We start from the raw sequence: 13,139 nt of genomic DNA on the forward strand, positions 1-13,139 counted from the left end.
AAAATGCATAAATTTGAAACAGCATTACAATGGCACAGTTATTAAGTACGGTTTATAATATTGAAAAAAGTTTTTCATATTCAAAAATGTATCCTGGTAATAATAAGTTACATTTCAGGAGAATATATTTCCAGCTTATAAAAAAACGTCAACTCATTCTAAAAACATTAGCAAATATCGTTTAGAAAACAGCAAGTCGTGGTTTCCTTATAACAATGCATAAAAGTAGAAGAGAAAAGAGGAAAAAGTCATTGAAATCCAACAAGTGAAAAATATTTGTAATGTTCTTTGATGTAATGTTCACTAATATACACTCAGTTACATATTTACAGTTATCAAAAGCATATCTGCAAAATTTTAAGCATCACTATACTGAATAGATATTACATTTACTGTCACAACAGGTCACATTGCACAACACAATTGTATGTTTAAAAAAAAAAAATCACATATGTATGGTACAATTTTTTTTTTAAAGGCCAGTAAACATAATTTTAAATCAGTGCCTTACAAAAAAGTAATAAGTAATGTTTTAAAATACGGTATATTGTATAACATAAAAGGGTCAGTCTACCCAACTGAAAACTGGTAAGTTGGGTCAACTATTGGTGACTTATATCTCAAGGGGGTCTGACATTAAATGTTTGGAGTGTTCTGAAATGATAGGGAATAATGTCCCAACCCTATCAATCATTAACTCAACACCAACCCATTCCTTGCAGTGTACAGAAGATTAGTATTACCAGTACGGTGGCCCTATACAGGCCACCGTACTCTCTGCATATCATCAATCAGCCTGTGAAAGAAATGCACAACAGTGTAAGCCAGTCTAAGGCATTGCACAGTGCTATGAATTAAAAATAAAATGAGCATGCAGAGATGTCCTCATCAATGAGCTGATGCTCCTTCACTATCCAATCACAGACTTGGAAGAGCGCGCCACTGACCTAAAGAGGAACTTCGTCCAAATTGTAAAAAAGAAACCATTAAAAGTGTTGTAAAACATCAATGTAATGCCAAAATGATGTTTACTGCTAGACTACATTTACACCAAACAAGTGCGACGGACCACTGCACATTTCCATGCGTCAAATGTAGGGCAAGCCCAATTATTTCAAGAGACTGCCCTACGTGTGAGAAATACACACAAGAATTCCCTGACCCTTTTTCAAAATCAAGCCACCCTAAACCATACATGAAAACACACATGTTAGCAGGTGAGTGGGGGTGTCATTGTGGGGGAGTCATTAACAATGGTACCACTGGGCCTTAGCTAAAGGGCAGAGCATTTCCATGCTCGTTGGGAAAGTGCATGATTTTGCACATGTTCCTGACATGCACAAAGTGTAAACCTAGCCTTGAATGCATCTTTTTTTTGTAATACTTTTAAACTGTCATATTCCCTGATCGTAGCCTGGCGGGCATGTGTAGTATGGGCAGAGAATCCAAAAGAGCAGCCATTTTCAGTAAGGGCAAAGACCTGAAAGGTACCCATGATTACATTTTTACAACATTTGTAATGGTGCCTTTACCAGGAAGTAAAGAGAGTGACAGATAATCATCTGTTACTTTACTTCCTGGTATTCTGTGCCACCCCCAACGAGAGGATGAGTTTAACAATCTACTGCCTGTTCAATCGCTGACCCAGCTGGTGAACCATGTTATTTTCTATTTTACTGGCACTGTGTTAATAATATATTTCCGCAAGTAGAGTGCTGGGTTTATGTGCAAAGGCTTAGCGGAGCTTGTTCATTCAGTGCTCTAGTTGGGGAATCATATTGTTTACACTTGACATGGTATCAGCCTTTCCCAACTTTTTAACAGGAACCCTTGAAATAATTTTCAGGTCCTAGGAAACTGATAAAGATGTTGGGATCAATGGGAAAAATGTCCCTTATATTAAGGATCAGTAGAGAATGCTCCCTACGTTGATGGTCATTGGGAAGAATGCTGCTTATATTGGTGATCAATAGGAGGAATGTCCCTCTTAGGCTCCATACACACCTAGGCGTATTTACGCCCGACGCTCGATACACTGGAGGGGAGAAATACCATTGCCCTCTATGGAGATGGTTCACATCTCCACGCTGAACGCCTGAAGCTCAAAACAAGTCCCGGACCCTTTTTTTCAGGCGGCTTCAGCGTTCGGCATAGGACATGTGGACCTGGGGGTTAATGGGGGTTAAAATCGTGGCGTTTTGTCGCCGCAAATCACGGTACGAAACGCAGCAATTTGTCGCCGCAATTCGTGGGACAAAACGCAGCGATTAGGTGTGAATGCAGCCTTAGAGTGATATTTAGAATGCCACCCTTGCAGACAGCTAAAGAAATGATTGGTGTCATGCAGTTTGGTCTGCCAAGTGGCATTGGCCTGGGAACTATTTAGAAACCATCAGATGGGAGGTCAATAAGCCACAGTTCAAGGAACCCCTAGAAACCTCTGGAGGAACCATGACTGAGAATGGCTGTAAATAATAGAATTTTGCTGAGTGCACATGCATGGGATTGCAATCATCTGCTCACGCAACACTCTCAGGCCCCATACACACGATAGAATCCATCCGCTGAAAAATCCCAGCGAATGGGTTTCACCGGATAGATCCTATGGTGTGTACACTCCAGCGGATCTGTTTCAGCGGATATTTATCCCCTGGGATGGATTCCAGCAGATCGAATATTCGCTGACATGCTAAACAAATCTATCTGCTGGAATCCATCCCAACGGATGGATCCGCTGGTCTGTATAGACTCACCGGATCCATCCGTCCGAAGGGATCCCCCGCATTCGTCGTAATGATTCGACGCATGCGTGGAATTCCTTATATGACAGCGTCGCGCACGTTGCTGCATCATAATCGCGGCGACAGCGCGACACGTCATCGCCAGAGGATTTCGGCGCGGATTTCAATGCGATGGTGAGTACACTCCATCGCAGAGAAATCCGCTGAAATCCTCGAGAGGATTTATCCGCGGAATCGGTCCGCTGGACCGTATTCGCAGATAAATCCTCTCGTGTGTATGGGGCCTTAGAGTTGCCTGAAACTCCAGGCATATATGACGCTGATATGCCAGGAGTGTGCGGACAGTACATTTAGATGAGAAAGGTAAAAGTACCAGGATGAAAATGTCAGAAAAGGTATTTATAAAATAAGATGAATATGCAATTATGTTAAAGGAGGGGATAAGAAGTACGATTAAGGAATGTGCAAAATGAGGGCAAAAATTTGCTTAAGTGGAGCGAAGATAATAGTTAGGGCATGGTTATGGTGTTTGGCAGAGGTGCGTGAATTTCAAAAATGACTGAACAGAATTACTTCTATAATACTTTATAAATAGGGTCTCCTTGCTCTTTACTTCTTCTCCAGCTCTAGGCATTAATGATGCAGAGAGCTGTTTTTTTTTTTCCTCTTGTAGAGGTTGCAGCAGGCATACTGCATATTGGCCAATGTCAAGAGAGGCAGAGTAAAGATTCACATTTTCTGTAAGAAATTATTGCTACTATACTACCAATACTATTAAAAATAAAACATATTAATAGCTGTAGCAAGGACAATTATCTTAACAATGGTATGTACCTCTTACATACCGAATAGTTAATTAAAGTACTGCTACCTTTGAAGCTGAAGGCAGGGTGGTGACATCATGAATACAAGATGTTCTGTGAATGGTGCCATTGCCCACTGAGCAACCCCCTGTGGTTACTATGCAGAAGAGAAGCTGCTCAGCCCTGGACCTTTGAGACCACCACGGCTATCACTGCAGTAGCGCCAACTACTATAGTGATTTGCAGCTTCCAAAGGGATCACTCAGTTCTGAGATAGGCATACTTACATTGATCCAAGCTGGACCAATGTAGCTATACAATAAATTCATACCTAAAATTCAACTTTGAAGACGAATCCCATGCAAACATTTAAATACACAGATAAAATGGAAATTAAATGAAAGATTTACATCTGTTCAGGCAGTTTTATGATCCAGACACTTCTACCACACAGCACTGCTATATCCTGGACCTCTCTGCTAATTGAAATTGGAGTTAGCGATATTCAATATACCCTACTCCAGGGCCCATCTAGCCTGTGACTAGACAATGAAAGAGCAGCAGCATACCATGCTATCTCCTCCTGTGAGCATGTTCACATTGATAGGGCTTGTGTCAATGGGCTTTTAAAGTGTCAAAAAACTGCTTCCTATACAAGCCAATGGCAAAGACAAAGCACTTTGTAGCAGGTTGATACCATTTAAAAGATGCAGGTCAGAGGGAGGCCAACTGTAGGTCAAATGTGCTTGTCCAACTCTCAATGATCTCAGAATTGTCTCAAACTGATGTCAGATGCAGGTGAAATGCACTTAAAGCAAGCTTCATTCGCTTATGGACACAAGCCCAAAGCGCACCAACAAAGACCCTTATGCTAACCATCAGGGATGAGCTCAGCCCTGATTGGACATGAATCTGAACCCAGGAAGCTGTCACTGCAGGCAACCAATCGTATGTGGCCATAGCATTCCCTGCCCTGCAGCCGCACATATGCTCTCCACGTTGATATGTGCAGTTGCAGGTTGGGAATTGCCTTGGATGCTTATGATTGACAGCCCGCTTCCTAGCAGCATAGCTCATGTGGGTTGGGAGTGGGACCCATGTCTGAACCCATCCAAGCTCATCCCTATTTACATGGCTAAAATTGTTCAAATTTCTGCTGAATTGGCCGAAAATCGAACTGTGTGAGACCCAGGTTGGCACAATTCTGCTCAATAAAAAATTGGCTAGTTTTAGAATGACAGCACTATGCAGAACAATAGGGCCATGACTAGTGCTGTGCATGACATTGGCCATCCTTCTTCCAGTGCTGTGCAGGAGACTATGGGGAATAACATCAAGATCGATTCAGGTACTTATGCCAATTGTATGTATAAATAGATTTCTTTAAATACATAATACATTACTGGTGGAATGGTAATTTGAAATTTAGAACTCTATCTATCTATTCATCTATCTACCTATCTATCTATCTAGCTTTAAACATCTATTTCAGACAATTACAATCAGTTAGTGGACCGCTGAAAACAGTATGCTAGTTTTTTAAACTTCTGGTCACTGTACACACTCATGTTAAAAGATTCTATGTTAAGCCCCTATTTCTGTACTAGGGATGAGAGAGTCAGAACCAGAGAGCTTTCTGTGTTGGCCATAACAGCCAAGGGTATGCCTTCTTTCTTGCGAAGAGGGAATCTGATTGGTTGAAAAGGACTACAAATGGAGCGATATTTCCTAGAAAATCTCATATCACACCAAGCTACTTAAAGCTGATTTCTGGGAATTACATGAAATCTATCCTTTAATTGGGGTCCTTTGCACTGAAAATGTTGAATGCTGCTTTTAATCTAGGGGTCATTCTTAGTTCTGGCAGGTCCCTCAATCAATGTGAACATTCTCCTGCAACATCCTCTCTAAAGGACCGTACACACGGTCGGACTTTTTGCCAACAAACTTCAAAATCAGCAAGTTTTCAAATTAGTCCGACCGTGTGTACGCTCCATCGGACCAACTTTTTCGGGTTTCATCGGACAAAAAGTTCGGTCTGCAAACGGACAAACTTTTCGGCAACAAAAGTCTGATGGTGCCTAGTCCGACCGTGTGTACAGCAAGCTATCGGACTTTTGTACAAAGTGCAAATACGCATGCTCAGAACCAATGTTAAAATCAACCAAAAATAGCAGAAGTTAACCAAAGGGTGGCGGTAAAGAGCAGAAAAGAGCAGAAAAAGCATGTGATGTTGGGAAAGTTTTAGAAAAGTTTGCAGAAAAGTCAGAGCGTGTGTATGCTATGGGTGTGACCAGACAACTCCCTTCGGACAACAATCCAAGGGAAAGTTTGTTTGATGTCCGACCTTGTGTACGAGGCTTTAGGCAGCTTCAAGCTACTGTTACAGGCTTGCCTCATGTACAATGCAGGGTTAAAGTTTTACTAAACCCAGGACCCTGCATGCATTATATCTGATCTCCCACGGTACGCAGAACCTTAAAATACAATTATTGTAGTAAATATAAACTGCTAATTACCTCTTTTGATCAGTAGTATATAGCAGTCATATGACTTCTATCAGTGCCGAGCACTGATTAAAGCTTTTTTTCATTCCCCTCTGACTTTTCTATGAGGCTGCATGACCCCTGTCCCTCTGTCTGGACAGTGCGATTGGCTCTGTGCTGATCGCATGCACCCTTCCAACAAAAAAATGCTCTAATACACACCAGACTGAGCATGTGCAGAGTGCCTTCAAGGCTCTGTACTACCAGCAGATGGATTGGGGACAGTAAAAGAAGGGGAGGATCAGAAGAACAGGATCAAACAGCCTTTTTTACACTATGCAGAGGATTAACCCCTTAGGCATGCTTTACTGCATATACAGATTGATTTTACTGTTGTGGGTGTAGTAACACTTTAATAACTCTACAATGCACGTGATGATGCCAAGGGACCATCCACAGCCTGGAGTTGTGATTGGTACAAGAGCTCATCCCCTCCAGCGCTCACTGGAGTGGTGGGCTGTGGAGGGGATGGGAGCATCTGGCTGAGCCAGTTGCTGGTTCAACCTTCTGGATGGATCCTGACTGTAAAGTCAGGATTTTTCCAGAGCCGTTAACAGCTGAGTGACTTTTTCAGAGACAATATTTACAATTAAGACCAGTTTTAGGCTTAAAGTGGAAGAAACCTCTGGCAATCTCTGGAGGAGAAAATAAAAAGGAGGGGGCAACGACCTAGTGTATTACCATTTAAAAGGTTTTATTAGATAAAATACAAGCAATAATCTTACTCACAAAGGGAGTTGCAAAGAACGCTTGTCAAGCAATCAGACTGGTACACGGCACCGCCAGCAAAACCTGAAAAGCCTAGGACCACCTAGGCTCTAAGGAAAGGGGTACGCCCCAGAAACACGTCAGCCATTTTTGCCGGCTTGATATCATCCGATTCCTGTTGTCATCAGGTTTTGCTGGTGGTGCCGTGTACCAGTCTGATTGCTTGACAAGCGTTCTTTGCAACTCCCTTTGTGAGTAAGATTATTGATTGTATTTTATCTAATAAAACCTTTTAAACGGTAATACACTAGGTCGGTGCACCCTCCTTTTCCTTTTCTTTTTTAGTTGCATGAATTCCCATGGTTCTGAGGAGGGCTGCAAGATTCTAGACTTTGCCTTAAAATTGAAAAAACGTTGCCCCCTAGCGCAGTGGTTCTCAACCTGGGGGTCGGGAACCCCTTGGGGGTCGAATGACAATTTGCCAGGGGTCACCGAATCCTGGGCTGTTTCTGTAGCCCGCACTGCTTTCCCAGCCTTTTCGCAGCCGATTGAGAGAGATAAAAGGGAAAAGGGAGAACAAAAAGAGAGTGATACATCCGAAAATATACCATAAGTGGTTTTAATACTGTACGAGTGGAAGAGACTCAGGGAGCGCTAAATGTCCGTGGGTTAGGGGCGCAAATTACTTGTCTTGCCTGACAACTCACGCTACAAAAATGTTACTGTTAGGAGGAAATTTTATCAAGGGGTCACGGCACTAGCAAGGTTGAGAACCACTGCTCTAGCGGAAACACCAGAACGCAGGAGATTTTTTTGCGTGCTATAATCTCTGGAGGAACCCTAGGGTTCAATGGAACCCTAGTTGAGAAAGGCTGTCCTGAACCCCTAGCAATGCTGCAGGAACCCCTAACAACCTCTGAAGGAACCCTGGTTGAGAGAGGCTATCCTGAACCCCTAGCAATACTAAAAAAAAAACTTAGTATTCTCTAAATAAACGCTAGGGTCCCATGGAACCCTGGTTGAGAAAGGCTGTCCTGAACCAAACAATCATTATATGTTCGTATGAAAATAATAATTTTCCCATAAAATGTTTAAAAACAAAATTCAGTATTGATGAAACCCCTGTGCACATAAAAAGTTACATTAAATGTTACAAACTTTCCAAATGGAGTCAATATACAGTGTATTTATTAGTATGTATAAAGGAGGAAAGAGTCCTTTTGTGAAGAGTAAAAAAAGATGTTACAAAACAAGCACATCGGGCGGTTTGGGCTTTTTTGAGCGTTTCTATTTCCCATAGAAAGTAATGGAAACACTCAATTCAAGCGACTAGCGCGACAACAAGCGTTTTCTACGAGGGTTTTGTCGCTTTAATCAATAGAACATTTCACCCAGGCAGAAGATAAAAAAAAGCTACCAACATAGCAACAAGTGATGAAAATATGATAATTTTTCCTATTAGCTAAAATAAAAAACGTTGAAGTACAAAAACGTTGGATGACGCTGTATGCAAACGCGCAAATAAGCATGAATACGCGCGAACGACCTACGCTCAGGTGTGAATGCAGCCTTACACAATGATAAACACATTGCCAGCATTTACAATCATTTAAAAACCCGTCTGCTGTTGAGTATCCAAGCTAGGCATTAATAGCATTGGTAAATTGTATTGGCCACAACAACCCCATAAAGTGATATTTATAGAGCTGGACAGTACCAAAAATTCCTAAATTGCAAAGATATTCTTTAAAATTATATCCTAGAAAGCTGTGAAAATATGAACAGTTAGTGTTGACCATAGATCCATTTTTTTTTTAGCATGCTGATCTTTGTAATAAAAAAAAGACATGTCCTGGGACACATTTCAGTACCTGGAACCTGCCAATGTTGTGATGTATACTAAATGAAAATCTTCATAAGTTCTAAAAAAAAAAATTATATACACCCATCATTTAATAGTCCAGAGAATTACAATAGTTAAAGAAAGGTTGCCTATAAAGTGCATATAGAGTGGGGAAGGGTAGGAAAAACTGTTGGGTTTTACTGCTATCCATTACTTTATTACAGGGATTTACCCTCAGTTCCTGTATTGCTAACAATGATTTAATTAAAGCGGAGCTTCACCCAAAAGGGGAAGCTCTGCTTGTTTGCACCCTCCACTGCCACATTTGCCACTGTTTGGGGGGAGCGGGTACCTGATTTTGACAGGTACCCACTCCCTGCTCAGATCGCAATGGTGATCTACAACGGTGTTCGACCTATCCTCCTTCCCCTCTGCAGCCTTCTGGGACACCCACAAGTCCCAGAAGACTGCGGGACCATTCAGAAAGTGCAGTGCGACTCACGCATGCGCAGTAGGAAACCAGCTGTGAAGCCAAAAGGCTTCACTAGCAGTTTACGTCTTGTAGGCCTTGTTCACTAAGAACAACTATTAGTAAACAAGGCCCGCAAGGCAGAAACGCAATTACATTTGCTGTCTGATGCTGTGTCTTTTATGGAGAGCAAATACATTTTTAAGATTTTAAGGCGCAAGCAAGGAGTGGAGGACTTTCTCTTTTCATGATTTCCATTGCAGCTGTGTGACTGACTTTCTGCACCCGGTAGCTCTGAAAATTCCCTCATCGTATTAGGTAGTAGTACCCCACCTCTGCTTTATTTTAGGCTCCATGCACACTGAAGCTGATAAACTGCAGTTTATTGGCGTTTTGGCTTTTTTTTTTAAAGCCCATAAACTGAACTCTATGCTAGCCTATGTGCCCATGCACACCTGGGCATTTTTTAGTGTTAATGAGCTTTGGAGTTTTTTGGCTTTTTTTCTGAACGCCCGAAATTTGCGTTCAAAGTGCTGTTTTTCGGCGGGGAAAAATGCTACAAAACGCCGAAAAACGCAAAAAAAATTCCAAAAACGCTTAAAAACACTCAAAAACGCTGACGCCAGTGTTTTTTTGTCTATTGAAATAATTAAAAAAAAGAAAAAGAAAAAAGGTACACTCAAAAATGCTGATTAAAGCTATTGCAAAAACGCAAAAAAACTTTGAAAGGCTCCCTGCAAAGCCACTGGCGTTTTTTTATAACTTTTATCAGCTTCAGTGTGCATGGAGCCTTATTCTCTGCCGGTTTCCCTTACCTAACATGCCTGGTGCCTGCAGCTGAAGCCGATTAAAAAATCAGCTTGGGTGCCGGCATCGCCGACAGGTAAGTGTCCTTGTATTAAAAGTCAGCACTCGCAGTATTTGTAGCTGCTGATTTTAATTATTTTTGGGGGTGGAGTGGGGGGGAGACTGGAGCGCCTCTTTAAACAGGAAGTGATGGAAAATCTGTAACACAGACAGAAATATGAATCTGGAGGAATTTATAAGAGGCGCTAAGATCCTCTACTGTTAATGTCCAATATTGCTTTTGACCATCTTATTAGTTGAGCTGAAGGTGAGGATATGGCCATAAAACCAAGAATTCTAAATGAAAGAGAATGGGCTGAGGAAAATCCAGTAGATACAGTGTTTCCCCGAAAATAAGACCTACCCCGAATATAAGACCTAGTGTTTAAAATGTTTGTAACATCCTATAATCCACTCTATGACAGTAGTATTTAATGTGCAATATAATTGCGGGGAAGAGAGCTCCGGCGGGTCACAGAAACGCAGAGCGATGCTTTAACGAAGGTATTTGGCACAATTATATTCCAGAAACACACACATTGTACATTATATACTACTGTAATAAAGTGGTTTATAGGATTTTACAAGCATTTTAACTCAGTTCACACTTGAGATTCCTGCCAGGCAGGGAGAGAGAAGGGGAGAGAAGAAAGCACATTACATGTTAAGACCTACCCTGAAAATAAGCCCTACTGTGCTTTTGTTGCCAAAATAAATATAGAACCAGCCTTATTTTTGGGAAAACACAGTAGTAAAGGGGGGGGGGACACCAATGGAGACAGAGCCCAGAGAAGTTAATTATTAGAAGTAAACACAAGTGGTTAGCACTTCTGTCGAGCAGCATTAGGGACGTTGGTTCAAATCCCCAACCACAGCTGCACTGCCTGGAGTTTGCAGTCCCCAGTCATTATTAATTTTGGCTCTGAGGAAGAAGGTTCGTCTCTTGAAATGCGTAAGCTGCATTGGATGCTGAAAAGTCTTTCCAGGCTACCTATTGAACGGTGTGGATTTGGAGGCAGTCTCATCTATATTTTATGATACGCTTGTCACTGTCATGCGTTTGTGAGTATATTACTTGTTTCATTTATGAATAAAATTGTGTAGCATTGATGCACTAGGCCGGAGTGTCCTCTGTTGTTTTGTAGTGTTACATGAAGGGATTTTCACAAGTCCTGAAGGGGGCAGCAAAACACGTCAGCACTACATTTGGAAACCGGCGAAGTGGACAGTTTATCAAGTTGTAAAGTAGCACATTCAAGCCCAGAAGGTTCTTCCTGTGTTGGTTTCCTCCCACACTCCAAAGACATGCTGGTTGCTTAATTGGCTTCTGTCGAAACTGGCCCTTGTATGTAAGAATGTGAGTTAGGGACCTTAGATTGTAAGCCCCTTGAATGCAGGGATTGGTGTGTACAATGTATATGTAAAGCTTTACGTAACATTTAGGTACCCATAATAAATTAATAACAAGATAAGAAAGCCAACCTGTTTCAGGGGTTCTCAAAATTCTCCTTATCAAGGTTTGTATGTTATGTCCTTCATGAATGCCTGGCCTTCACATCCAATCAGGGCCGTTTTAAGGAATTTGGGGGCCCCAAGCAAAATGGGGCCCCCAAGCACCCCCCCCCCCCCACACGCAAAGCTTTTGTTAGCACTGCACAAATTTTTTACACCCATGTTCTTACCCCCCCCCCATAGTCCCTATGTTTTTCTATTCTCACCTCCCCTTCTTCCCTGTAGGCTGCCGCTGTAGCATGGCCGAGCTCCTCTTCCTCCTGTCAGTCTGGTGTTCTATCATTATGGGTCCCCAGTCCCTTATCAGATAGTGCCCGGGCCGGGCCGGGTACTGCGCGGTACAGGAGATTCAGTTTCCTGTGTTCCCGGCCGGACTGAAAGGAAGTGAGCATTCAGTGTGCACTTCCTGTCAGTCCGGCCCGGGAACAGGAAACTGAATCTCCTGTACCACGTGCGGTACCCGGCCGGACTTACAGGTCTCCAGGAGGGAGGAAGAGGAGCTCGGCCACGCTACAGCCTGGGAAGGATAAGTTGGGGGCCCCATGCCAGCTCGGGGCCCCAAGCAATTGTTTGTTTTGCCTGTCCTGTAGCAACGGGCCTGCATCCAATACTAGCACCAGCAGGTAATCCAGCAAGAGCTTATTGGATGTGAAATCCTCAAACGCATTCAAACCTTTCCGTGTCCAGGCATTCCTGAAGGACATAACATTCAAGCTCTGATGAAGGGGGAGTTTGAAAACCCCTGAAACGCGTTGACTTTTTATTTTATTTTGTTGATCCTTTAGTAATAAACTATTCAAGACTCTATATTCATTGATGTAGTGTCCTTACAGCTATCAACAGAAATAAAAACCTGACAAGGGTTTTAGACTTTCCTTGTCTACTAACAAGAACAATTGCATATCTGTCTGTGTAGCCCTTGGAGATTTACCATTAATTCTCATCTGATGAAACCTTTATGAGAGGAAATCTGGACAGCAGTAAAACCAGACAGGGGTTCTAATCTTTTCCCACTCTATTTGAAAAAAATTGTCTGAACATACACTTTAATACTTCCTTTACCAGATTCACAACATAGGCATGTGTGCATTAACATGTGCGATTCTGCTGCTGTGTGCTGCAATTTTACACGACATAAGGGACTTCATTCAACTGAATTGAATGGAATATTGCAGGTCAATGCATCACAAATGCAAAGGACTTTTTTTTTTCTAGTGTACCATAATGCAAAGGGGTTGATTTACTAAAGGCAAATAGAATTTGCACTTTGCAAAGGTCAGTTGCACTCTGCAAGAGCAGTTGCTCCAGGGCTTAGTAAATGAGGAGAAGCTCTGCTGAATTTTATCATCCACTCATGTGCAATCAATAAAGCTTTTTTTATTTTTTTATGCCACGTGATTGGGTATGCTTTGCAAAGTAAAGGTTTGTCTAATTTACTAAGCTCTGGCGCAACTGCAGTTGCAAAGTACACAGTTTATGACTAAGCATCTATCCATGATGTGAAACATGTTAGCTTTTTTGTCCCCTATGTCCACTTTCTACCATTGATTGCAGTGTTGCATGAATTTTTGGATGTTATACAGCTTTGGATTTTATCCTTTGTTCATTTTGTTTCAATAAATCGCCTATCAAAGTGCGGCAGTCCAGGAACATTTCTTTTTTAAACAGTTT

The sequence above is a fragment of the Rana temporaria genome, chromosome 7, assembly GCF_905171775.1.
Source record: "Rana temporaria chromosome 7, aRanTem1.1, whole genome shotgun sequence".
Classification (NCBI taxonomy): domain Eukaryota; kingdom Metazoa; phylum Chordata; class Amphibia; order Anura; family Ranidae; genus Rana; species Rana temporaria.